The sequence below is a fragment of the Salvia hispanica genome, chromosome 1 (assembly GCF_029641045.1).
Source record: "Salvia hispanica isolate PSC_SH4W2 chromosome 1, Shi_PSC_v1, whole genome shotgun sequence".
In the NCBI taxonomy this organism is placed as follows: domain Eukaryota; kingdom Viridiplantae; phylum Streptophyta; class Magnoliopsida; order Lamiales; family Lamiaceae; genus Salvia; species Salvia hispanica.
In genome coordinates this window covers 19,956,059-19,980,083 of record NC_142692.1, presented here as the reverse complement: position 1 = coordinate 19,980,083, position 24,025 = coordinate 19,956,059, and the positions used below count along the sequence as shown (strand labels likewise).

The following is a 24,025-nucleotide window of genomic DNA, read 5'->3' as shown; positions in this document are numbered from 1 at the left end:
AAGTTGAAGCTAGCTCATGCATATGTGATTATGTGTTTGTATGTTTTTTTTTAAAATTTTTAAGTTTTTAATTGTGTCTAGGTCTAGGAGTCTATCTAGAGTCCAAGGAGTCGGTCAGGGGATAACCTTGCTTGAAATTCGCCTTATTCTTTTTCTTTTCTTTCTTGTCTTTATACTTGAAGACAAGTATGGTTTAAGTGTGAGCAGTTTGATAAGGCTAATTTCATGCATCGGTTATATGGTGAAAAGCGTTACATTTTGCTGGGTCTAACATGGTTTATAAGCCAGGTGTGTGACAGAATCGCTAGATCAAGGAAGTGCTGAAGGAAACGATCTAACGAATGAATGAAGTAAAATGAGCAGAAGCTAAGGAGAAAAAAAGAAGGCGTGAAGGAGGGAGTCAGTAGCTGAGGGCAACAAAGTCTATCTATACCTCGCTGGGCCCCACTCCAACGCCTATAAATAGAAGAGCATGCAACACACAAATCATCACTTTTTTTTCGCTCACTCGTAGCTCACACACATAACACACTTGGGAATGGGAGATCTGGGGTAGTTTGGGTTACGAAGGGGTTCATTTCTATAGAAAGTTTCAGTTGCAACACCGTCCGCGTGTGGGCGAAGATACAATCTCTTTAAATCTCAGTTTGTTTGCACTTTTTCGGTCGAACTTCACTTTTGGGAGTCGATTCGGTTGTTGATGCTACTGATTATCTATTCACTCTGTTTGTTTGCGTTTATCTGTGATCTGTTCAAGTTGATTTACATAGATCCTGTTGTTGAGAGTTTATTTTTGACAAGTTATATGTCGATCTCTGTTTTTGCTGCGGTAGTACTCGATCTGGAAATTTTGTGATAGATCTATGGTTTGTTGATTTATTGGAGGTTGTTGTTTAAATCTGAAGTTGTGAAACGTTGTAGTTTGTGTCAGGCGCTTGGATCCGGAGTGGATTTAGCGTCTGAGGTTGAATCCGAAGCGAGGAGGTTGAGTTGTGCATGGATTTTGAGTTTTCCGCTTGCTTTCTGTTTTACTTCGTCTAGCATCTGTAGATCTGTTTAGTTCTTAATTGTTACTCATTAAAATGGTTTAGATTCAGTCTGCTCTGTTCCGATTTGGTTCATGTGATTTTTATTCTGAGTTTTTACGCAATTTGGTTGAAGAAGATGATGTCGCTGTTCGTTAGTACCAGAGTTAGTTGTTTTTGCCAGCTTTTCGTCCGTACTCTGTTTTTTTTTATCAGTCATGGTCCCCACGGTCAGTTTGTTTCCCAAGTCTAGGTAATTAGAGTAGTTTCTTAAATCTAGTGATAGATCGGGTAGTTTTTTAGCATGCTTGTTATTTCGCCTAGATCTAGCTGTTAGCGTAGCAGTTTTTAAATTCCCAAGTTAAGTTTATTTTCCTCAACCCAAGAAAAATGCGTGGCAGCAGCCAAACCCAAAAACAAGTCCAAATCCTTGAACATGATTATTATGCATCCATCTTTGTGGGATCGATCTCTACTTCCCTATACTAGGTTTAGTAAAGTGGTTGAGGGTTTTTGAAAGAGTGCTCTGTTTGTCCGACGACCAGGATTTTCCGACGACCAACGAGTTCCTAGACCGCTTGATCTAGAGGGTTTGCTGGACCAAGGAAATCTGTTAAATTCCTTCTGTGCGCACCGTGAGATCCACCTCGTTTTCAGCCATCCAGTGACTAGTCTGGTGGGCACTAGCTCATTCCTCTTATTCTTAACCACCTGGATCCCTGACTTCTTGGGGACCATATGGATTGGGCTGACCCATTCACTATCGGGTACCGAGTATATAATGCCCAGTGAGAGTAACTTCAAGATTTCCTTCAGTATCTCTTCCCGCATGTTTGGGTTCACCTTTCTTTGCGAATCTCTATGTGCCTTGGCTCCCTCCTCCAGCCTAATGTGGTGCATGCAGACGTCCGGGCTTATCCCCACCAGGTCCGTAAGGCTCCATCCAATAGCCTTCTTGTTTTTGCTCAGCACAGTTAGTAGTCTTGCCTCTTGCTCTTCAGTCAGCCCGCTATTGATGATTACAAGGAACGAGTCTTCTTCCCCGAGGTAGGCATACTTAAGGTTCGCTGGCAACCTTTTCAACTCCACTTGTGGGGGTAGTGTGTCTGTAGGTAGAGGGTTCTTTTTTGAATCCTCCTCTCGCACTTTTTCACCATCTGATTTTTCCTCCGTAATGGCCGGTAGCAAAGCCCCTACGGATCCCGCTAGTTCCGACTTCTGACAGAATTCCGTAATTGCTTCATCGATCTCCTCGTCAGTTAACCCTCAGCTACTGATCAGATCACACCATGCAGCTGCTTCCACATCAGCCTGGGCATACACATCCAAGGCTTGGAGTTTTTCCTGCAATAATTCGGTCTCAAGAAATTCTTGGACTAAAGGGTCAATTACATCAACATACCATAGATTTTCAGAATCTATTGGTTTTTTCATGGCTTCATTGATGTCAAAAACAAATTTCTCACCATTAAATTCAATGCAAATTGTCCCCTCAGCCATATCCACAATTGTCTTAGCCGTTTTTAAAAATGGTCTTCCTAACAATATCCCGCTAGACTCCCTAGCTTCTGGTTCACTCATTTTAATTATATAAAAATCAGCGGGATAAGTAAAGTCTCGTATCCTGACCAACGCATTTTCTAACACACCCTCCGGATTTATACATGACCTATCAGCCAGTTGGATCAACACCCTAGTATTTGACAATTTTACCCCCTTCAACCGATTATAAATGGATAACAGCATAACATTGATAGATGCTCCTAAATCACACATTGCATGCTCGATTTTTACATCTCCAATTATTATGGGTAAAGTAAACATACCTGGGTCGGCTCTCTTGGGTGGTAGTTTCTCCTGTGCAATAGCTGACGCTATCCCTTCCACCATGATTTTTCCATCCTCCTGGGCCTTTCCGGCTATGAACTCCTTTATAAACTTCCCCAGAGGGGGTAGTCTCACGGCTTGGAGGAATGGTATTGTGACATCCAGCTTTCTGAAGATTAACATGAAATCCACATGGTTTTCTTTCCTCCTCTTCGTAACAAACCGATATGGAAACGGCTTTTCTCCCTTACCCTCTTCAGTTAGCCTTGGTGGACTTTCCTTTGGTGCCTCCTGGGGTTGAGGTCCTGATGCGGGTATTGCTCCTTCAGGTTGCTCGTTTCCAGGTTGTGTTTTTCCCTCCTTTCCTTCCGCAGTAGGCTCCTCGTTCAGAAAAAACGGATCCTCCTTCTGAGGCAGAGGCCTCTTGAGCTCTTCTGCTGAGACGGTGTCGCTCAGCACCCTTGCTCCACTAGATTCCCCAATAGGGTTCTTGAGTTGAGATCCATTATAGGCTGTTCCAGACCGCAGTGTAATCTTACTCACATTTGCCTTTTCAGGTACATGAACTGTAGATGGGAGTTTCCCTGAGTTCCCTTTCATTTCGCCCACCGAGTTAGCGAGCTGGGCCAACTGCCTGTTCATCATATCCATATTTGCCCTATGCTCCTTCTGGGCACTTTGCATTCCTTGCATTGTTTCATTACTGGACTGCAAGTCGCTTTTAATGCTCTGCTGCGAAGCAAGCATCTCTCCCATCATGTCCTCTATAGACCTCCTCGATCTGTTTGGGTGATGGAATTGGTTCGAGCCCTGGTGCTGGTAATGCTGGGGTGGTGGGTTTGACTGATAACCCGAGAAATTTTGTTGGTTTTGGTTTTGGTTTTGTGGGTACTGGTTATACTGGGCAGGAGGGTTGTACTGGTCGTGGTTGTGCTGGTACTGAATTTGGTTTTGGCTGTGGCTGTTATGTTGAGGCCGTGGGTTAAATTGGTTCTGGTTTTGGTTCTGGTTGTTTCGCTGATGGGGTGGTACATAGGCAGGGTTCGGGTTCTGGTTTTGAGGGTTTTGGTTCTGAGGATGCTGGTTTCTTCCTACCCAGTTAGACTTGTAGTCAGGATTCGTTGGGCCACGGTAGGAATTTTGGTTCGGGTAGGGGTTGGGTTGATTTTGAGCCTGATTTTGGTTCTGATTCTGATTTCCATCTCCCCATCGGAAGTTTTGGTGGTCCCTCCACGGTGCATCCCTCTGCCTTCCCAGAATCCAATTGCCGTTGGAATTGTAGTATCCTGCGGCATTTGCTTGTTCCACATCTGGCGACTTGTCCTGCTGATCATATGGTAGTTCTGGGGCCTCTTTGCCTCCAGTCGGAGAAGGTGGTGGAGTGTTTTGCTTGATTGCAGTAAGTAATTCTTTCTTTAGTTCATCCATCTTCAATTCCATCCTTTCCTCCTAGTCAGTAGCAGAAGCACTTGCTACCCTTTCTCTGCTGTACCCATCCCTTGCGTTGTCGTACGTCTTCTTCGCATTCAACAGTTTACGTAACACCTTCTTGGCTTCACTGGCTCTCAACTGTGTGAAATCGCCTCCGGATGATGAATTCTCCAGATCCTTTGTTTCCTTGTCCATCCCTTCATAGAAGGTGTGGTGCACCTCTATCGGCTTCATGCGATGGTTGAGGCATGACTCCAGAAGATTCATGTACTTCTCCCAGTACTCGCTCAGCTGGGAAGAACTCAGCTGGGAAAACTGACTTGAAATCGGCCCATGTATTGATGGAGTCGGCTGGCAGGCGCATGAACCAGGTGTTGGCCTCTCCCTTTAGGACAAAAGGTAGGGCTTTCAGTCTGTAATCATCCTCGCTTGCTCCTGCTGGCCACCTCTGCGCCTTAGAGATTTTGCAGAACTCATTTAAGAATTCGTAGGGTCCCTCGTAACTCTTCCCACAGTACGTTGGTAGGATTGCAATAACGTGGGGTTTCACATCACAGGCGGTCTGGCCTGGGGTGACCACTATGGCTTGTGGGGGATCTCCATCAGCGTGTGCAGTAAGTGTTGCGAGCTCGGGATTGTCCTCACCTTGGTCAGCCATTCTCACTAGTGTTCTTACTGGTTGGGGTGGAAGCTCCGGGAGTTGGTACTCTAGATCTTCTTTCTCCTCGTCGCTGCTCGTGCCTAGGTCGGACAGTGCTGTCGACAGACCAGAACGAGTGGTAACGAGTATCGTTTCTCGGGGAAGTATCCTTGGTCTCCACTGGCCAGGAGCCGAGCCACTTCTCATAAACTAAAAATAAAAAGAAAAGGAAATTATAAACAGTATGTACACCAATAATATCACACACAATAACAGGTATGAACGCCATCCATCCCCGACAACGACGCCATTTTGAAGTGCAGGTTTTCTCTCGGTCAACGTATGTAACTGCAAGAGTGTATCCAATTGATCAGGATGAGATTCCCGACCCAGCCGAGTCGTTGGCACGATAACCATAACCTAGTATCAAACAATTATTCCTCAACCCACTTCTACTGATTAGTATAATGGAGGTAAGGGTCGAATCCCACAAGGATGGACACGTTCGGATACTGTGGTTACATTCCTGGGTGTTTTTTTGGTTAGCTACCACGCTTGGGTTGAGATTTTACCTAGGCAAGAAATAAAGGTGGTACTCTACTGACTAGTAGGCATGAAAATAACAGGCATGTGGTTGTGTTCGTGAAAATAGGGGACAGGGTGTCTCAGAGGTATATGAAAAGTAGACAGTTACTAAAAGAGGAAATTTAGACAACAAGGTATATCTGGTGGCTGGTTGGCTTTCTGACAGGTCTGGAAGGTACAACTGAAAAGTAGGGAACAAAAGCAAAAGTAACTTAAAAGTAAAGTGGTCCAAACTAAAGTTGATTTTGACGTTTTCTTCTTCATCGAGCATTAACAGAAATCATATGAACACAAACACCATAACCAAACTCGGATTCATGACTTCAAACTCAAGATCTATAAAATTAAAATACTCAAACTTAAGATGAACGGCGAAACTGCAGTTTACCACTACTGACTAACATGCAAGGTGGTGATTATAATGCAGAACGAAAGACTCATGCACGAAAATTAGACTGAAACATAACTACCACCTCAGATTAAAGACTCCAGATAAGAAAACACTTAGAAATTAAAAGCAACGACTAGATCTAACTTTCCTAGGCAGAATGAAGCAAACTCGAACCAAAGCGACATACGAAATAGAAACTTCATAACTTAAACGTTTGGATCTTCACAAAGTACTTCAAAAGGAAACAACGATAAATGTTTGCAACAAATCCAACGACGAAAACAGGTAAAGATTAAACTAGAAAGCAAAATAACAATTGTTTTGCCACTCCGGGCAATGATACTGCTATACTACAACGACAAATTGGCTGGAACGGTAGAATGATGAATCTCCGGCAGACTTTTGGACGTCAAGTGACCATAGCTGTGGCGAGGAACGAGAGATTGGACAATGCTGAAGGAGTGATCTTCTAGAGAGAATTCTACTAAGTGTGTGTGAGAACCGAGAGCTTTGGAACTCCGAACCGAACCTCCTCTTTTCTCTCTCCAAGTGGCTTCTTTTATAGGGAGGCTTGCCCTTACTTTTAGGGTAGACTTCCTTCACGATTTGACTTTTCTGCCCTTGTTAATGATCATCCCAGCTATCCTTCTTCTCCATCTCGAGCCTTTTCTCTGGCATGCATCCTGGTCAGTATTGCACCCTTCTGGCGCTCTTTTCACTTGCGTCACCTGAATCATCTCCTACTGACTTGGATCCCTTAATCCTGCGCACTTGAGCAACTGTTTTGCAGATAATACATGCATTTCACGACATCCTGACCTGTAACCAAGGCTTAGAATACGACTTATCACATACTATTTATAGTTTCTAGATATTTAACTTATTTGCTTAATATTTTTATTGTTGTTTAATAGATCATATTTTTTCTAATTTAATAAAATTATAATTGAAGCTTGAATTCAACCGTTATAGAAAATCTTAAACAAAAATTGATAATATTAAAAATGACAAATTATACCCCTTTGTTGTGTTAGTATTACCATATCATATTCATTTTTAATGCACTTTTATCTTTCTTATTTTATTTTCTATTTTATTAATTTAAAAATTATTTAGTTTATTAAATATAAATAGACTATTCAAGTATGAGGGATATCAATCTAAAAAAATATTGTTTTTTTCCCTGACTATGAGAAAAGATAGTAAGTGATACTCAAATTCATTGTATCTATAATTTATACAAAGTTTATACATAAATAACGTATATTTTTTTATTAATATCATTTTGCAATACTCTTACAATATCATAAAGTTTATGAATTTGTAATTGTATAAAAAAATTTATCCTTTTTTTATTTTTTTAAAATATGAATTTTAAAATGACATAGATTTTTACAATATTTTATTAATCATTTATCGAAAATAAATTTTTCAGGTTAAAAGAGATTCTAATAATCTATTCAACAACTTTTAAAAGTGACTCTTCATAAATAAGGGAAAGTTATCTTATCACTATAACTATGATATGTTCATTTTTTTTAAATATTTAAATACACTTCAATGATTGTTAATTGACTATGAGATAACAATATTTTAAAGCTGATAAAACTTACAATCAAACAGACATCACATCAACTTTTGAATATAGAGACAAATTAAATTATACATGACAAAGTTATACACAAAACTAATATTACTAGCATTAAAAAATATGACGAGATAGTCTCTCTGTTTAATTTAACTTTCTAATTATATAAAAAGCAAATGGTTTCCAATATTTAGTTGAGCTTTTCACCGTTTGGGCTTGATCGAATTAATAAAAAGAAAAATACAGCATTTTGTATTATAATTGATTCATTGTAAATTAAATAAGTCATGATTTACATTATACGTCTTCCATAATTTACATTAAATCAATCATAATTTACATTATACGGAATTTCAAATTATATCAGCCACATCATACGCATTCCATATTCTTTAATTTTTTGTAATCTGGAGTAAAATTCCACGTCATACGCATTCCATATTTTTTTATTCCACATCATACGCATTCCATGTTCTTAGCAAACAAAACAAATTCAAGAAATCTGGAGTAAAATTTGTGGCGTGAAAGAGGTAGATTTAAGTAAGAAAGAGAGGCGCCGCTGGGAGGAATTGAAAAATGCCATTGGATTATATAGTGAATAATGCAGCCCTAAAAGTGAATTTGGGCTAGGCTAACATGTTTTGGGCCAAAAATAATTAAGGCTTAACTAAAACCTACTTGAATTAATAAATAATTTAAATTTTAATTTATGACCGTGTAGGAGTATTAGTTTTAGTAAATTGAAGGTATTAGATTTAGTAAATTTTAATTATAGCCGTGTAGGAATAATAGTTTTAGTAAATGGAAGGTATTACTTTTAGTAAAATTTTAATTATGGTCATGTAGGTGTATTAGTTTTAAACTTTTAAGGTTTTATGGGATATAATTTAAGGTTTTATTCTATTTTATTTATTTATTTCTATATAATTATAATCTAACAACAATTTAAATTAACTTAATACACTATGTATTATTAAAATTGTGAAAAACATAATATCATAATCAAATTTGTTTGAAGGGGCTTTACAGTATTTTGAATCACTACTTTGTTTAGATTTTGTGCAAAAGTTCTTAAAGAAGCTATATAATTATTGTAAATTTTAGAATTTTTTATTAACTTTGATTGAACTTTTATTTTGTACAATGGACCATTTATTTTTTTCATCATATATATATAAAAGAACCCAAAATAATTATATTCAACTACTTTTTGTAAACCTTTTCTATCTATTGCTTTGTCTCTATTTATACTTCATGTAGTCGTCTAACGTCTAACCATATTAATTAGTTTTGATGGTACTACTAAATTACATATACATTAATATCTATCAAATATAATAGATTAATAGAAGATATATATTTCATTTCTAGAATTGAAAAGGTTGGGTGTATATATGGAATATATTATTTTATAGTTTTAGGGAATATATATTACATTATCACTAAATTTTCACTAACTAACATTACTAATATTAAAAGATATGACAATATTGTCGCTCGGTTTATTTCAATTTTTCAAGTACATAAGGAAATGTAAATCGATTGCATCATTCTAATAAATTAACGAGAGCATATATATTCTTTTAATACACTAAATATTCCTTTCAAACACTGTGCCAAAAAGATTTTCCCGACTATGAGGGAATGAAAAGAGTATTATATAAATAGTATTATTTTTTTATATTTTAGACATTAGATATTGATTTTTTGTTTATAAGCATTGTTTATTTAGAAATGATAGATTTTCAATTGTGTTAAATTGTGTGTTTTTACAAATTCAATTGCACAATAAAGATACGAAAATTAATTGGATTGTAATTTCATTTATGTTTGCTGCCAATATTCTCTCATATTCTCTCAATAAAGATACGAAAATGTTTGCTACTAATATTCTCTCATATATTCGCCCATATTGTGATATGAAATTTAATTAGATTATTATTTCATTATAATCCTATATGTAAGTGGAGCATAATTTTTTAATCCGATAATATTATCTATGATTAATGTAGATTTCATTCCTTAAGTAAATCTTCCTTATTTCATTCTTTTTAAGATGACTTATATAGTTGTCTCAACTACTACCAATCAATTTCGTACGACATATGCATGTTAGAAAAAAGACCGAAAATGTTGTCAGCATTTTTTTAGCCTAAACATTAAAATTTAGACATTTTTTTTCATTTAATCATTTGCTAGCATACATATGCAAAAATTTTCATAACTTAACGTTTACATATGTATAAATACAGATATGGATGTATAGATTACATTGGATCTTGGTTTATCATTTTGGGATATAATATGGATATTAGGTGATATAATTGATATTCCATCCTTCCCTATGTAGTAGAGGCGTTTCTTTTCGGCACGAGATTTAACAAAAGTTGTGTTAAGTGAGTTAAATAAATGAATAATAAAGTAGAAAATGATAAATGTAGAGAGATGAAGAAAGAATAAAGTAAGAGAGAGTAAAGTAAGATAGAAGAAAAGTTGTTGCTTTTTGCCAAAAAAGAGGAAACGACTCAGCTACAGTGGGACAACCCAAAAAGGAATATGACTCAACTACAGAGGGACGGAGGGAATATATTTTAACAATATACATTTAAAGTGATTATTTATAATTTTAATCTTTCCACACAAAGAATTGTCCATATGATGCATATTCCAAAAAGTTTTCTCTATTGTCAATGCATTTTCATATTCCCAATTCACACTGTAGACTGTAGACGCTATAATGGCTATTCCTATTCCAATATCATAAATTGTTAATCCATCTTTTCCTTTCATTTGTGCAAAGAAAAAATCGTTCCGCATACCGATATATATTGGAATATACAAATTTGATCAAATTGGAAGGAAATATAATTTTATGTCATTAATCAATAGTTTATCTATATCTCACATGTTAAAAACCCCTACAGAGATTGACACAACGTATACATTTTTATTTAATTTAGATTTTGTGCAAAGCTTTTTAAAGAAACTATATAATTGATGTAACTTTTGGAATTTTTTGGGATAAAGGAAAGGGCGATTGGATTATTGGGATGGGACCCACACTGTTATGTTGTTGGCCTGACCTACCGCCTCACTCCTTCATTAATAATTTTATTAATATTTGTTGTACATTATCCGATTAAACATAAGATTACCGGGTAATTAATACTGATGGTATTATCAAATAAGTTGTTTAGCGATTTCCAAAAAAATATACATTAATTAGATCATAATGATGGTATGTATCAAACTATTTCTTAGATTTTAATCGTTTAAATGGTTTATTAAATTTTGTCAAAAACTAATTACGAATACAAAGTAAAAATTTGTTACCATAGTGTAATGCTATGTACTTTATATTAGGTATGGTCATATAAATTAAAAATAGTTTCACATTCTGATATATATAGAGTATATAAATTTAATCAATTTGGCTCAATGTATACATTTGCTTTTTATCAATCAAGCTTTTGTTTTGTACAATGGAAAATTTACTTTTTGTATGATATATGTATAAGAGAACCCAAAATAATAAATTATACTCCCTCCGTCCGCGAATAGGAGTCCCGGTTGGCCATTTCCATCCGTCCGCCATTAGGAGTCCCGGTTAGACATTTTATCTTGGTTATAAAAAATGACCCCACTTTTCCCTTAATTTAGAAGATGTAATTAAGTTTAATCCACTTTGATTGCAAAAAATAATATAAATGGGTCCCACATTCCACTATCACACACTTAAATTATTACACTCAAACTTTTCTTGAAACCCCCACCCAACTCAACTGGGACTCCTATTCGCGGACGGAGGGAGTAATATTTTAAGATATACTCAATATTTAACCCTTCAACTATACATTTTTTTATTTATCAGTGAGTATCCAACCACACCATTATATATTTATTTTAATTTTTTATAATAACACTATATGAAGTTTCAAATTATATCAGACACATCATACACATTCCATATTCTTTTATTTTTTGTAATCTAGAGTAAAATTTCACATCATACGCATTCCATATTTTTTTTATTCCACAATATACGCATTCCATATTCTTAGCAAACAAAAAAAATTTAAGAAATCTGGAGTAAAATTTGTGGCGTGAAAGAGGTAGAAATAACTAAGAAAGAGAGGGGCCGCTAGGAGGAATTGAAAAATGCCATTGGACCCTAAAAGTGAATTTGGGCTAAGCTAATATGTTTTGGACCAAATATAATTAGGATTAAGTAAACCCTACTTCGAATTAATAAATGATAATTTAAAATTTAATTTATGGCCGCGTAGGAATATTAGTTTTAGTAAATTGAAGGTATTAGTTTTAGTAAATTTTAATTATAGCCGTGTGGAATATTATTTTTAGTAAATTGAAGGTATTAGTTTTAGTAAAATTTTAATTATGGTCATGTAGGTGTATTAGTTTAAAAATTTTAATCATGGCCATGTAGGAGTATTAGTTTTAGTAAATTTTATCACCCACTTAAGATGACACATTTTTCTTTTTAGTTTGTCCCAAATAAAATGACACTTTTCTCTTTTTTTAAAACTTTCCTTCTTCAGTTGATACACTTAACCACGTTTCTCATTCCAATTAAAATATCTTGCTCTTTTTCTCTCTTCATTTAAATCATTAATTGTTTATTTTTGTGGAATAGAAATCAATCTTAATACTATATAGTGATATCAAAATTTAACGTTGTTAACAATACTTAATTATATATACTTATTCAATTAATAAAATAGTGCATCGCGCTGGGATTGAATATATGGACAATATTTCATTAGACGGATGGAGCATATAACGATTCGATTCTTAAAGTTCACATGTATCAATAGTACATGATTATGTACTTATTTGATTACTAAAAATATCGTCAGTTGCGCATCGCGGCAGGGCTGAAATGTAAATCCAACACTCCAAGGGTTTAGTAGTACATGGGGTTAGGGTATAGTATCGACACAAAAAAATAGCGTTCGCTAAGTGAGCGAAGTTAAATCTATCTCCAAAGGGTTTAGTAATCCATAGGGCTAGGTTGTAGTACCGACTTAGTAACATAGTTTACAATTTAACAACATTGTGCAATATATTTTTTCTATGTAATATTCTATATGAAATATAAAAATATTAACTATCTAGATTTAAAATATTAAATAGATGAGTTAAGAACACGTGGTTCTCGCATTTTCAAAAATTATATTTTCTTTTTACCATCCATCATAAGAAAATACTAATTTTTAGTAATTATTCAATATATCAAACTATTAGTTAATAGATTATTTAAAATATCAGTAACTATACCTACAATTAATTACCTAAATTTCATTGTATAGTTGTAATAGGCTTCAATAAGATCCTTAAATTATGGCTTTCATCTATTTATTTATTCGAACCTTTAATAAGTCCAAATCAAATTATTTGATATTAACTTCTAATTTCAATTATATATGGATTTTGGTTCCTTCGGGTAATCATGAACTTTAAAATTTAAAATTGAATTTCTCTCATTTGATTTTTAAAATTAAAAAATCTAAATGATAGATTAATTGATCATATTTCCGATATGATTTTTAGTATATCAAAATTATCCCAATAATAGATTAATGATTTTGTTCTTATAATATAATTGGCAATAGTCTAAACTATGTTTAAATATGTACTACTATAATCATTATTTTATACTCCCTCCGTCCCACTTTAGGAGTCCCGGTTTACTACTTTTGGATGTCCCACTTTAGGAGTCCCGGTTGGAATATTCCATAATTGGTAATAGGCCCCACATTCCACTAACCTTTTTCCACTCACATTTTATTATAAAACTAATATAAAAAGGTAGGACCCACATTCCACTATATTTTTTCACCAACTTTCCTTTACATTTCTTAATACCCGTGCCGAACTCAACCGGGACTCCTAAAGTGGGACGGAGGGAGTATTTATCAATGAGTATTGACTTTGTTTGTTGATCCATGAATTTTTAATTAGAAAATAAAATTAAATTGGTAACCTTGAATTTCTAAAATTAGAAAAACAATATAATCGAATGATTATGTAACACCCCAACTTTTGGACATCTTTTAAGCTCTTCTAAAAGGGACACCGAAATGGCTAGACAAATTTTTTTTTACAGATAATCGTTAAGACGATCAAAGGAGAATTTGGACATTTAAGATTGATCAAGAGCTCAAGTATTTTCACGTTTATTTCCAATTACGCGATCAAGTGAAGAAATCTTCGATCGAACTAGACGATTAAAGGAGCATTGGATGTTTACGACCGATCAAGAGAATTCTCGAATAACATTTCTAATACAACAAACGAACAACTAATGTCAAAAATACTACAATATGTGGATCAAGGCTTCAAAGAAAGAAAACAAAGAAAATAAAATTTAGATGCTTTTCGAGCCTTCCTCCTCAGGCCCAAATCGTGGCCCGTTTGAGCAACCCATCGGCCGAACGGCGGGCCGAATCCGAGAACATCAAAGCAGCCAAGGTGACCCACCTGCAATATGAGATAAAGCCTTAATTTTCAGCTAGGGAACAGGAGGTTAAATGGAGTTTTGTTTAAGGAATTGAGACAATCCTACCTTAGTGATAGAGGACTAAGGACCTACCCAAATGAGGAAAGCCAAATCTGCCTTTATACTCCTCTAAAAAAACAGCCGGCACACCAGCTTTTCTTAGTCACACAAACCACCAAAGTGAGTAAATGAGAAGTCCTCTGTCCTTAGCAAAACACCAAGTTCCTTCAAACAAAGTAGTGGAGATCAAGGAAGTGAGAGATTTCCTGCAGCTTGCAAACAAATGAAGTTATGAACCAAAGTACTATGAGAGCATGTGAGAACAAGTTAAATTAATTAGTCAAACTCTAGTACTCCAAGTAGCACCAAAATGTGTCATGTAAAAGGCTGCTTTGGGGATCAAGAACAAGAGATATGCTGGGCAATAAACCAAACAAGGTCAGCCTCATTAACTCCCCTAAGGTACACAAAATCAGCCTATAAAACAAGGGCCTCCACACCACATTCGAACTCCCTCCCACACTTCTCAAAATAATCAGCAAAATTCAGAGAGAGTTAGAAAGCTTGGTGCCTTAGGAGCTGATCTCAAGCAGCAACAAGGGCAGCCTCATTCCTTCACTACATCAAGAGGTAAACACCTCAACACCCCAACACCTTATCTACATCATGTTTAGATCAATCACCACATAGCACAAGTGTTAACTATACTAAATCCAGCCTCACAGCAAGTAATGAGCTTTAATAATCAAGGGACCAACATTTCTTAACCAAACTCATAGGATAACTGCAGATTAGTAAAGCCCCAGTAGAACTCCAACTCTTAGAATCATAGAAACAACATTTAACATAGCAAGTTAAACAAGGTCAAGCTCATTCCAGAGAGCTAATGCTTCCTCCAAAATCAACTATAAAACACCTAAATCAAGAGCTCTAACATCACAGGGCTACTGCCCAAGCTTCAAACAATTATTTTAAGAAATGAAAGGGAGTAGTAGAGCTTAGCTTCGGAATCGAGAGTGGGACCAAACAGGGCTGTCCAGCTAGGGCCGAATGACGACGGAGCCGGTGAACTGACCGTACGGCGGCGCTGCTAGAGCAGCAGTGTGAGGAAGCGGCGACTTAGGCCTCGAACCGAAAGGGGGCAGAGATAGGTGTCGCGCCGAAAGCGGCGACGCGGCGCGAGCCGAGAACTCCTCCATGGCTTCAACGGAGAGGGGAATTCGAGAGTGGGAATCCGATTTTCAGATGCGCCGACGGAGGAGGGAAACACCAAGCAGAGCCGACGGCTGTGCTCCGGCGGCCGCGAGGCGGGGCGAACGGAGTCAATTTCCGCCGAGAAGGAAAGAAGAAGAGGGGAAAAGAGGAGATGGCCGGAGTGGCGCCAAGCGACGCAGCAGGCGGCAGCCCTGCTCGTCGGACAGCCGAGGACGAGCGGCGACCGCGAGGCGGCGGTGGCGGATGGCGGCGATTTCCGCCCAGAGAGAAGAGAGAGAGTTGGTTTAGGTTTTGTGATGGATTTGGGAATTTTGTGAAGGAGAGAGAGAGATGTCGATGGTTATGGGTTAGGGAGAAATTGGGCTTCTCCCCTTTTTCTTTGTTTGGGCCTCCATTAACTAAAAGGATGGGCTAGTGATATAGCTTTTAGTTGGGCTTTAGTAATTAATTGAAGTGGAGGCTGATTTAATTAGTTGGATGGGCTCAATGTATTTAGTGATGAAGTGGGCCGAAATGTTTTAAAGTGGAAAGGAGCATGGACCAATTTTATTTAACGAAGTTGGGCCTCTTGAGAAGTAATTTGAGGAATTTACATTGGGCCGGAAATGGTGTTTGTTTGGGCCAAGATTTAATTATGAGAAGTTGGAATTATTTAAGAATTGAGATGTAGCCCAATTAATTAATTTCCGAATAATTTATTTAGATTCCAGGAAAATAAATTAGAAAAGTGGGAGACGCGAAAGTCGACCGGCGTCGCCCCGCGACGCCTCGAACGGCCACTAAGGAAATGGGAGGAAAAAGATACGACGTTCTCGAGCCATGAAAATAATTAAGTTTAATAAAGAAGTGCTATTAATTAAATTTCCCGATTTAATTAATATGCAAGTTCTAGAATTTTCCAAGTAGTAAGCAAAGAATAAAAGAAATTAATTAGGGCATGCATTCCTAAGTATGAGTTTTTGTCTCAAGTCTAATTAGTATGTTGTGTTTTTCACAAAGGACTATCTCCGCAAGTTAAGATCAGAGCGAGAAATTCAAGTAAAGGAAATTAAGCGAACAAGGTGGGCTTTCTGTTTACTGTATAGTATTTATGATAAGTATATGTTTTGTGGGCTTTCTATTTACAGTACAGTTCTTTACGAGAAGTATTTTACGTGGGCTTTCTATTTACAGTACAGTTCTGTTTAATATACAGTATTTATGATAAGTATATTATGGGCTTTCTGTTTAATATACAGTATTTATGATAAGTATATTGTGGGCTTTTCTAACCTACACTATGATTGTAGGCTTTCTATTTAAGATACGATGATGCCTTTATATTTAAAGTACAGTTTTTTTTATGAAAAGTGCTATTGTGAAATGATATTACGTGAGCCTTATATGATATGCTTTGAGTTGTTTATGTTCCCAGTATGTATTGCAGTTTGAATACAGTACAGTTATTTACGTTCCCAGTACGAATGCTTTCAGTTATTTTAGTTATCAGTATGTTTTGTCTTGCCAAGTTTTATTTTGAACTTTGCCTATCTGTTTGTCTAGCAAGGGCGACGTCCCTACTGGACCAGGAGTTCGTGAATTTCGGTTCACCAGAAATTAGTGAATGCGGGTTTGTAAGTGGGGTCAACCCATACATACCCGGTTCACTCAGTTCAGACATGGCATTAGTTCCAGGAAAAATAGATCATGATCACATATTTTACTTAGAAAATGCTTTTAGTGTCCTCGGGCCTTTTAAGATAAAACCCCGAGCTCACTCAGTAGTGGCTTGACAAAACTAGTTTTCTTTTCAGTAAAATATATTTCGGCACGTGTCCACTGAGTACACCAAGTACTCAGCCCTGCATATGTTTTAAAAATGTGCAGGTTGAGCAGTGATGACGGCGGCGGTGTTGAGCACAGACAAATGAAGATCCTTCGATAGAATAGTTCTTGGATGCGTCGTGTCTCCATACACGATGTCATCTGCTCTTGACTCTTCCGCTGCAATGTAAAAGTCGAGTTTACACTCCTTGTATTATGCACTCTGATTTATACATATATTCCAAGTTATTTCAGTTCATGTTCAGTCGTGCCACAGTTTCCCCCTTTCTTTCCCGCTTCTTTCATCCTCCCTTAGTCGCGATCAACCGAGCTTTCTATCCTTAGAAAGTGCGGTCGTGACAGATTAAATCAACTATATTTTAAATATGATTTCAATGTGATCTGTTTATCGATTATTTTTTTTATATATTTATTATATGTATAAACGGGTGGTAATCTAAAACATGATTGAGCATGTAATCTACAATCATTGTTTTTTTATATTCATCCCAGAATACTATTTTTTTGTATTTGTTTCAACAATGTAGCACTTCTTCACACAGAGACAATAATAAAATTAATGACAAGTGTCAGGAAAAGAAAAAGAAGTATAATACTGATATTAGTAGTGAATAGACCTAAGAACTCTAATATTTATTCCATCTTTTACTGTGAATGTGAATTTACGAAAGTTCCAATGTGCATTCAAAAAGTTCACATGCATAACAATTTGATAGTACTATATAACAGTAGTAAAGTTCACATGTATCAATAATACATGATTACGTACTTATTTGATTACTATAAATATCGTCGTATGCGCATCACGTTGGGCTGAAGTACAAATTTACTAATCATATGAATGTCATTTGATTGACAATTTAATGTGATTAGGGAACAACAGTCCAAGGGTTTAGTAGTCCATGAGGCTAGGGTGTAGCACCGACTCAATGGCATAGTGTTCACTAAGTGATTGAAGTTAAATCCATCCCCAAAGGGTTTAGTAATCGATAGGGCTAGGTTGTAGTACCGACTTAGCAACATAGTTTACAATTTAACAACACTGTGTAATGTACTTTTTGCTATGCAATATTTTATATAAAATATAAAATATTAACTATATAGATTTAAAATATTAAATAGATGAGTTAAGAACATGTGATTTTTTAAGCAAAGTTCGATTGTAATGTTCAAAAATTAAAATTTCATGAAATTCAAATCACTTTATTATATATTGCAAGATTTGATTATGTTTTTATTGATTTTGATTGGAGAGCGTAAAAGATATAAATATAATGGAGAATTAAAATTATGAAATTATTAAAATCACAACAGTAAACTAAATTAATATTAATATGATATATTTAGTATAAACAATTGATTTTGTTGCAAAGTGTATTTTATAAAGAAACAGAGAAAACATCAATCATATAGCTTTAAAATATGAAATAGATGATTTAAGAATACAAGAATTATTTTAACGAGATTCGACTGTAGCATTCCAAACATAAAAGAAATTAAAGAAATTGAAATTTTAAAAATTAAAGAAACAAAATCAAAATTACATATTTTAACGAGATTCGACTGTAATCATACGTTTATATTACATATCATGATATATCAAAGTAATATTAATCGTTAATTACTTATATTCAATTCGTTGTTCTTTGTATATTAATAGTAATTTTCCTATATTGTAAAGTTTTAAAGTGACTAAATCATTTATTTTTATGACAAAAAGTAATAGTAGTACTACTCATAATATTTTAAAACTTATCGTGAAGAGATATCATTAATATTAAAAGAACAGTACTACTCTAAATTTGGAAGAAATATCGTGGAAAGGTGTCATTAAGAAAATTAAAAAAACGGAAGAATGGGAAGGGATTAATAAAATTGTATCATTGATGTATTATCGTACAAAACTTTTGGGCACGGAGTGTGTTAAATAATTTCCTTTATTCATACCTCGCACGGATTATAGATGTGGTACGAATTTCGTCAGATGCGCAACGCGCTGGGAATATACTAGATCATAGCAAAATTAATCAAAATTTAAGTTAATAGATGTTAATATTTGTAATGAATATCATGTTATCTATAATAGTGTCATAAACATAATACAAAACAGATAGAATTTTGCAATAAATGAAATTTCCCCCCAAATAAAACAAAGTACAATATTTGACTAATTTCATTTATTCATACCTCGCAAAGATTAAAGTGTAACACCCCGCTTTTTCGAGCCCTAATTTTGATGACGTGGGAGACGTGAATTAAACGATGAATGAATTTATTGCATGAGTTTCTATGACCGAGTTGTGTCTAGGGTTGCGTTGGAGTTTGAAAAGTCAAACTTGTTGAATATATGACGTGGCATGTGAATATTTGAATTAAAGGAATTATGAGGTGAATTATTTGTTTAAGGGTGGGTGAGAATATTAGGAAAAATTTCCATAAATACTAGCCACCTAATTCTTGAGATTTTCGAACCCCTTGACTCTTTGGAGAGGGAATTCTATTTTTCCGGATTTAATAATTATTGGGATATTTATCCAAATTAAATCCAAAATCCAATTATTCTCTATCTCTTAATGAGAAAAAAATCGCACCCTATTATTTCTAAGGTGATTTCGAAAATCACCTATTCTTGGGAAGGAAGAATTAATTTTATTTTAATTGATCCCTTATTTGATTTCCTTCCATACCTAGAATTTAAATATTCTACTAAATCTTTCCATGCCTCAAGAGATCTTGCCATATCTTGTTTTAGTTAATATTAAAAATCCATTCCTTATTTAAAAGGCCTACTACATGCGTATTTCCAATCCCTAGTTGGGAGAATTCTTATTTTTATTTTGCTCCGTGATATTTTATTCTACTCCGTAAACTATACCAAAACAAAATCTTGGCTAATTAAGAGCCATATATTTCGAAATTTCCATGCTTGATACCCTAGTTTATTTTTGTTATTTCTTCTTCCCTACTCCACAATATTTTAATTGTGTAGAATCAAATCTTACCAAATATTCTATTTATTTACCTAAAGATTTTATTGAGCACTATAAATAAGAGAAACCCCTAACCCTAGCCATCACAATTTTCGCCCCCTCCCTCTTTTCACACTCTCTCAATTATCTTCTACTTTTCTCCAATAATCCTCCATCCTTTGAGAAGAAATAGAGTTTGAGCCTCAAGATTTTTGAAGAACCAAGTCTTTACTTCGTTTCTATCGTTTGTTTTTCTCAAAAAGGTATTCTAATATTAATCTTCTTCTTTCTACTCGATTCCTCTTCTTTCTAACCGATTAATCGGTATTCTTGAACCCTCATGCATCTTGTTTGAGTGAAAGTGGGATAAAGGGAATATGGAAAACATGTAGGTGTGTGTGTGTGTGTGTGTGTGGCGTGTGTGTGCGTGGCGTGGTGTGTATGCGTGTTGCGTGTGTGTGTTGTGTCTATGTTGGCAAAATACTCTTGTGTGACATATGTTGATGTTAGATCTAGAGTTGAGATGCGAATGGAACTTATGTGATGAACATGGCCTTGATTGATGATGTTAAGATAAATCGATGGGTAAAGGGAAAGCGTTGAGACATGCATGAGTTAGGAGTTCGTGTTGAATCTGATTTGTGATATATGCCTATGTGATTAAAAGGTGAAACCTCGGTTGCGAAGCAGGATAACAAAGGAAAGAACATACTTGAAATCTAAGCAGTCGAGGTGGGCTTTATTCTCAAACTCTTTTATGTTGCAAATTTATGAAAGTGGAGAGATAAGGGTGGTTTAACTGTTATGCCATGCCTATGTCTGTTTTGTTGTGATGATGTGTGCCTAATGCCTAGTTTGTGAGTACGCTCCATTAGGCTACAGTGGCTATGGATATGTATAAACGAATTCGGGTCTGAGTACGGGCCGCAAACCCTACCAGGCTGTGTACACGGTGGGATCGGGAGCCGTCCTTGCTAGTCGGCAGGTCTCGTGGGTGAAAATGTGGCCACACTTTCGTCGCACTATGGAAAGATTGTGATTGTGATTGAGATTGTGATTGTGGATATTGATGAGAAAGCGGGGAGATGTTTGACTGGCCAGTCTATGGAAATTATTTTTGTGTTACTCGTTGAATATTTATTTTGATAACTGTAAAACCTCGAGTTCACTATGTTAAGGGTGGCATAACTTGTTAAATAAAATGTTTTGGCACGAGTCCACTGAGTATTTTAAAATACTCAGCCCTACATGTGTTTTCCTTATGTGCAGGTTGAACGACGACGAGCGGCGGCGAGTGTTGAGCATATTAACTAATTAAGATGGATGTTTTGAACTTCAAGCGTAGTTGTGTCTTCATACATAGCTGCACTCTTGGTCGTTTCCGCTGAATTTTCTTCGAAACACTTTAGTATTATTCGGATATTTTGCACTTGTTCCTTTCGTTTTAGAATCTTGAGACATCTTGTGGTATCATTGGGATTTGTTGAACTCTTAAGTTTTGATCATACTTTATAGTACTTATCCTTCATTTATTTCTCTTGATTAAACCGACTCTGATAGTTCGTTTGATACCTAGGCCAAGCCTCTTTAAATGAATCCCTAGCCTATGTTAAATTCTTTTAAGTCCGTTTTGGTAGCAGTCGCCGCATTTATTGTACCCTAGGAGGGCGGGCTGTTACAGATGGTATCAGAGCCTCAGTTCTTTCCGCTCTGGACCCAAGAGTCTTTTCAAAATTTAAAATTTATCCTTGTCACCATTTTCTAACGCACTAAATATGGAAGGCTCAACACCGCAACTTGTCCCGTTCAACCACGAAGAAAGAGGTACAAAATATTGCTATGACTTATGATTGAAATAGATTGCTCTTAAAAATTTCGGTGGGAAATGTTATTTTGTGAAAATAGAAAGCATGCCATAAGTGTTGGAAATATTGTGAATGTGAAGCAATGCTTCTCGAATGGTGATCCGTTGAATGTTGTATGAGAACTTGTTAAAATTGTGAAATGCGAATGTGATTACGTGAGATTATGTTGCAATGTTTGTGATGCTTAGACCTGGACTTCTTGGAACCTAGCATGCCTTAGTTGTACGATCACAGCGCTTATATCTACAAGAAACGCGGAATGACTAGTATGAGACTTCAAGCTATGCTTGAAATTATCGAGTGCCTAAGAAGTAGGCTAGAACTTAGTTGTAAGTTGACAACTGCAATATCACTTTCCTGAGTGATAAAACCAACGAAAATATATATATTCCGAACTTTGGTGTATCCTTACAATGGCGAGATCATACCTAAGATCTAATAAAACTATGCAGTCTTCAAAGTGGCGACGCGACACAAATACTACGACGTTTACGACACATTAAGACTACGTGTATAATGGCAATCGAAAAAGACTATGTGACATGGAAAGAAGAAGACTTTGAAGATGCGACCATCAAAATAGTTATTAATTTCGACGATACGATGAATCTCAACTTGGAGTCCACGGTTTCATAGAACGACGTTGCCATGATCAAGCTCGGAAAAATGTGCGAGGGAGTGCGACCTTCGTAGTTAGAATGACCGATTTTTAAATCAACAGTACTTACTTGGATTCTAAGTTCTTTTCGGGACGTTTTGAATAGCCGTGAGCCTTGTCTATTTAAACATCTTGGTTGACTCGCAATTTGCAAGTGATGTCCATTATTTCTTTTCCTATATCGAGTCATGGCTCACTTGACTTGAAAATTTGTGTTTGCCCTTGTAACCTTGGACATCTTGATTGAGTAGACTTCTTTAATTCGTCACTCATAAGGACGATATTTGATTTTATGAGCTTCCGACATTGAACTTTAATCCTAAAGTTGTTTGTAACTTATGACCTTCAGTATGATCACATCTCCAGACCTGTTTTTCTTCAAAGGATGGAATATTCTTCTTGGAACTTTGGTTCACCCCTTTGTTTTGTAACCATGTTTGTGGCAAGCTCTTTCTGACAGAAGTGAAATTCTTTTTAGCTCGGTTTCACTACATATATTGTTTCACACCCAATGATTTTTCTTTCTTCAGCACCAAGTTAAGGCTATCATGTTCTCTTCTTCCTTAACGGTTCTGAAAAGTTCCAATCACTTTGAGTTTCCCTCAACAAACCCGTCGAACCCTTATTAGTGCAACTTCATGACATTTGTCTATATTCCTAAATTCTGACGCGACTGATTGTTTTAGGCCTTGACATGATTGATCAATAACCGCTGTCCGAAATTTTTTGCAAATTTTGATCGGGCAGTCTGGTATGGAATTTGAGATTTCTAAAGCTTTTATTCACCTTACCATTTTACCTTCGCATTGGCGTTACTCCTTTTCGTTCGTTGTACTGAGACCCCTTTGAGACCACATTTTGATATTCTATGGGAAATTCGCACCTTTTATTATTTTATCTTGCACTGAGCCACTTCTACTCTTTTCTACCTTATTGCGAGAATGTACTTGCCCGTTCTATTTTTTTTCTCCCAAGCATCTTTCATCTTGTGGTGCAACCTTATTGTCTCTTTTCTTGCGCAACTGTTTTCCTACAATGCGATTGAGTGGTCATTCCTTGGACCCTGCTTGTAGAAAGAATCAAACTTTTCTTTCAAATATACCACATCACTATTATTGGATTTGAATAAGTACGCTAACGACTCGAGTAAAAATGAATTAGAATGCCGCCTAGACCCAACGTAGGACGTGGGAATCAGGAATCCACTTCCCAGGCTTCGGAAGAAAAAAGTGTGACGCAACCAAGGCCGCCACCACCACCTCCACGAGTAGATAGGGAAATCGTGAAATTGTTCCTACCTTCGACGGAATGGGCGAACCAGCGAAGGCTGAAACTTGGGTACGCGCGTTGGAGCGCATCTTCAAGACTTTGGTGTGAAACGGCGAGGAGAAAATGATTTGCGTGACGCATCAACTGACCGGGTCCGCCGACTTTTGGTGGGATACTAAGCTGAAGACCATGCCCCAGGATCGAGTGGACGGGATGAC

At 36.2% G+C, this 24,025-nt stretch overlaps 2 long non-coding RNA genes across 2 annotated transcripts; one reads left to right on the top strand and one right to left on the bottom strand.

Moving 5' to 3' along the window:
* Positions 1-13,766: 13,766 nt before the first annotated feature.
* On the bottom strand, positions 13,767-15,698 carry LOC148933404 (uncharacterized). The gene is made up of 2 exons (XR_016134757.1): positions 14,074-15,698; positions 13,767-13,988 (listed from the first exon to the last, which is right to left on the bottom strand). It is a non-coding gene; the product is annotated as an uncharacterized LOC148933404 (long non-coding RNA).
* Positions 15,699-16,224: 526 nt separating this feature from the next.
* On the top strand, positions 16,225-17,279 carry LOC125218653 (uncharacterized). Its single transcript, XR_016135866.1, has 2 exons — positions 16,225-16,283; positions 17,089-17,279. It is a non-coding gene; the product is annotated as an uncharacterized LOC125218653 (long non-coding RNA).
* Positions 17,280-24,025: the final 6,746 nt, after the last annotated feature.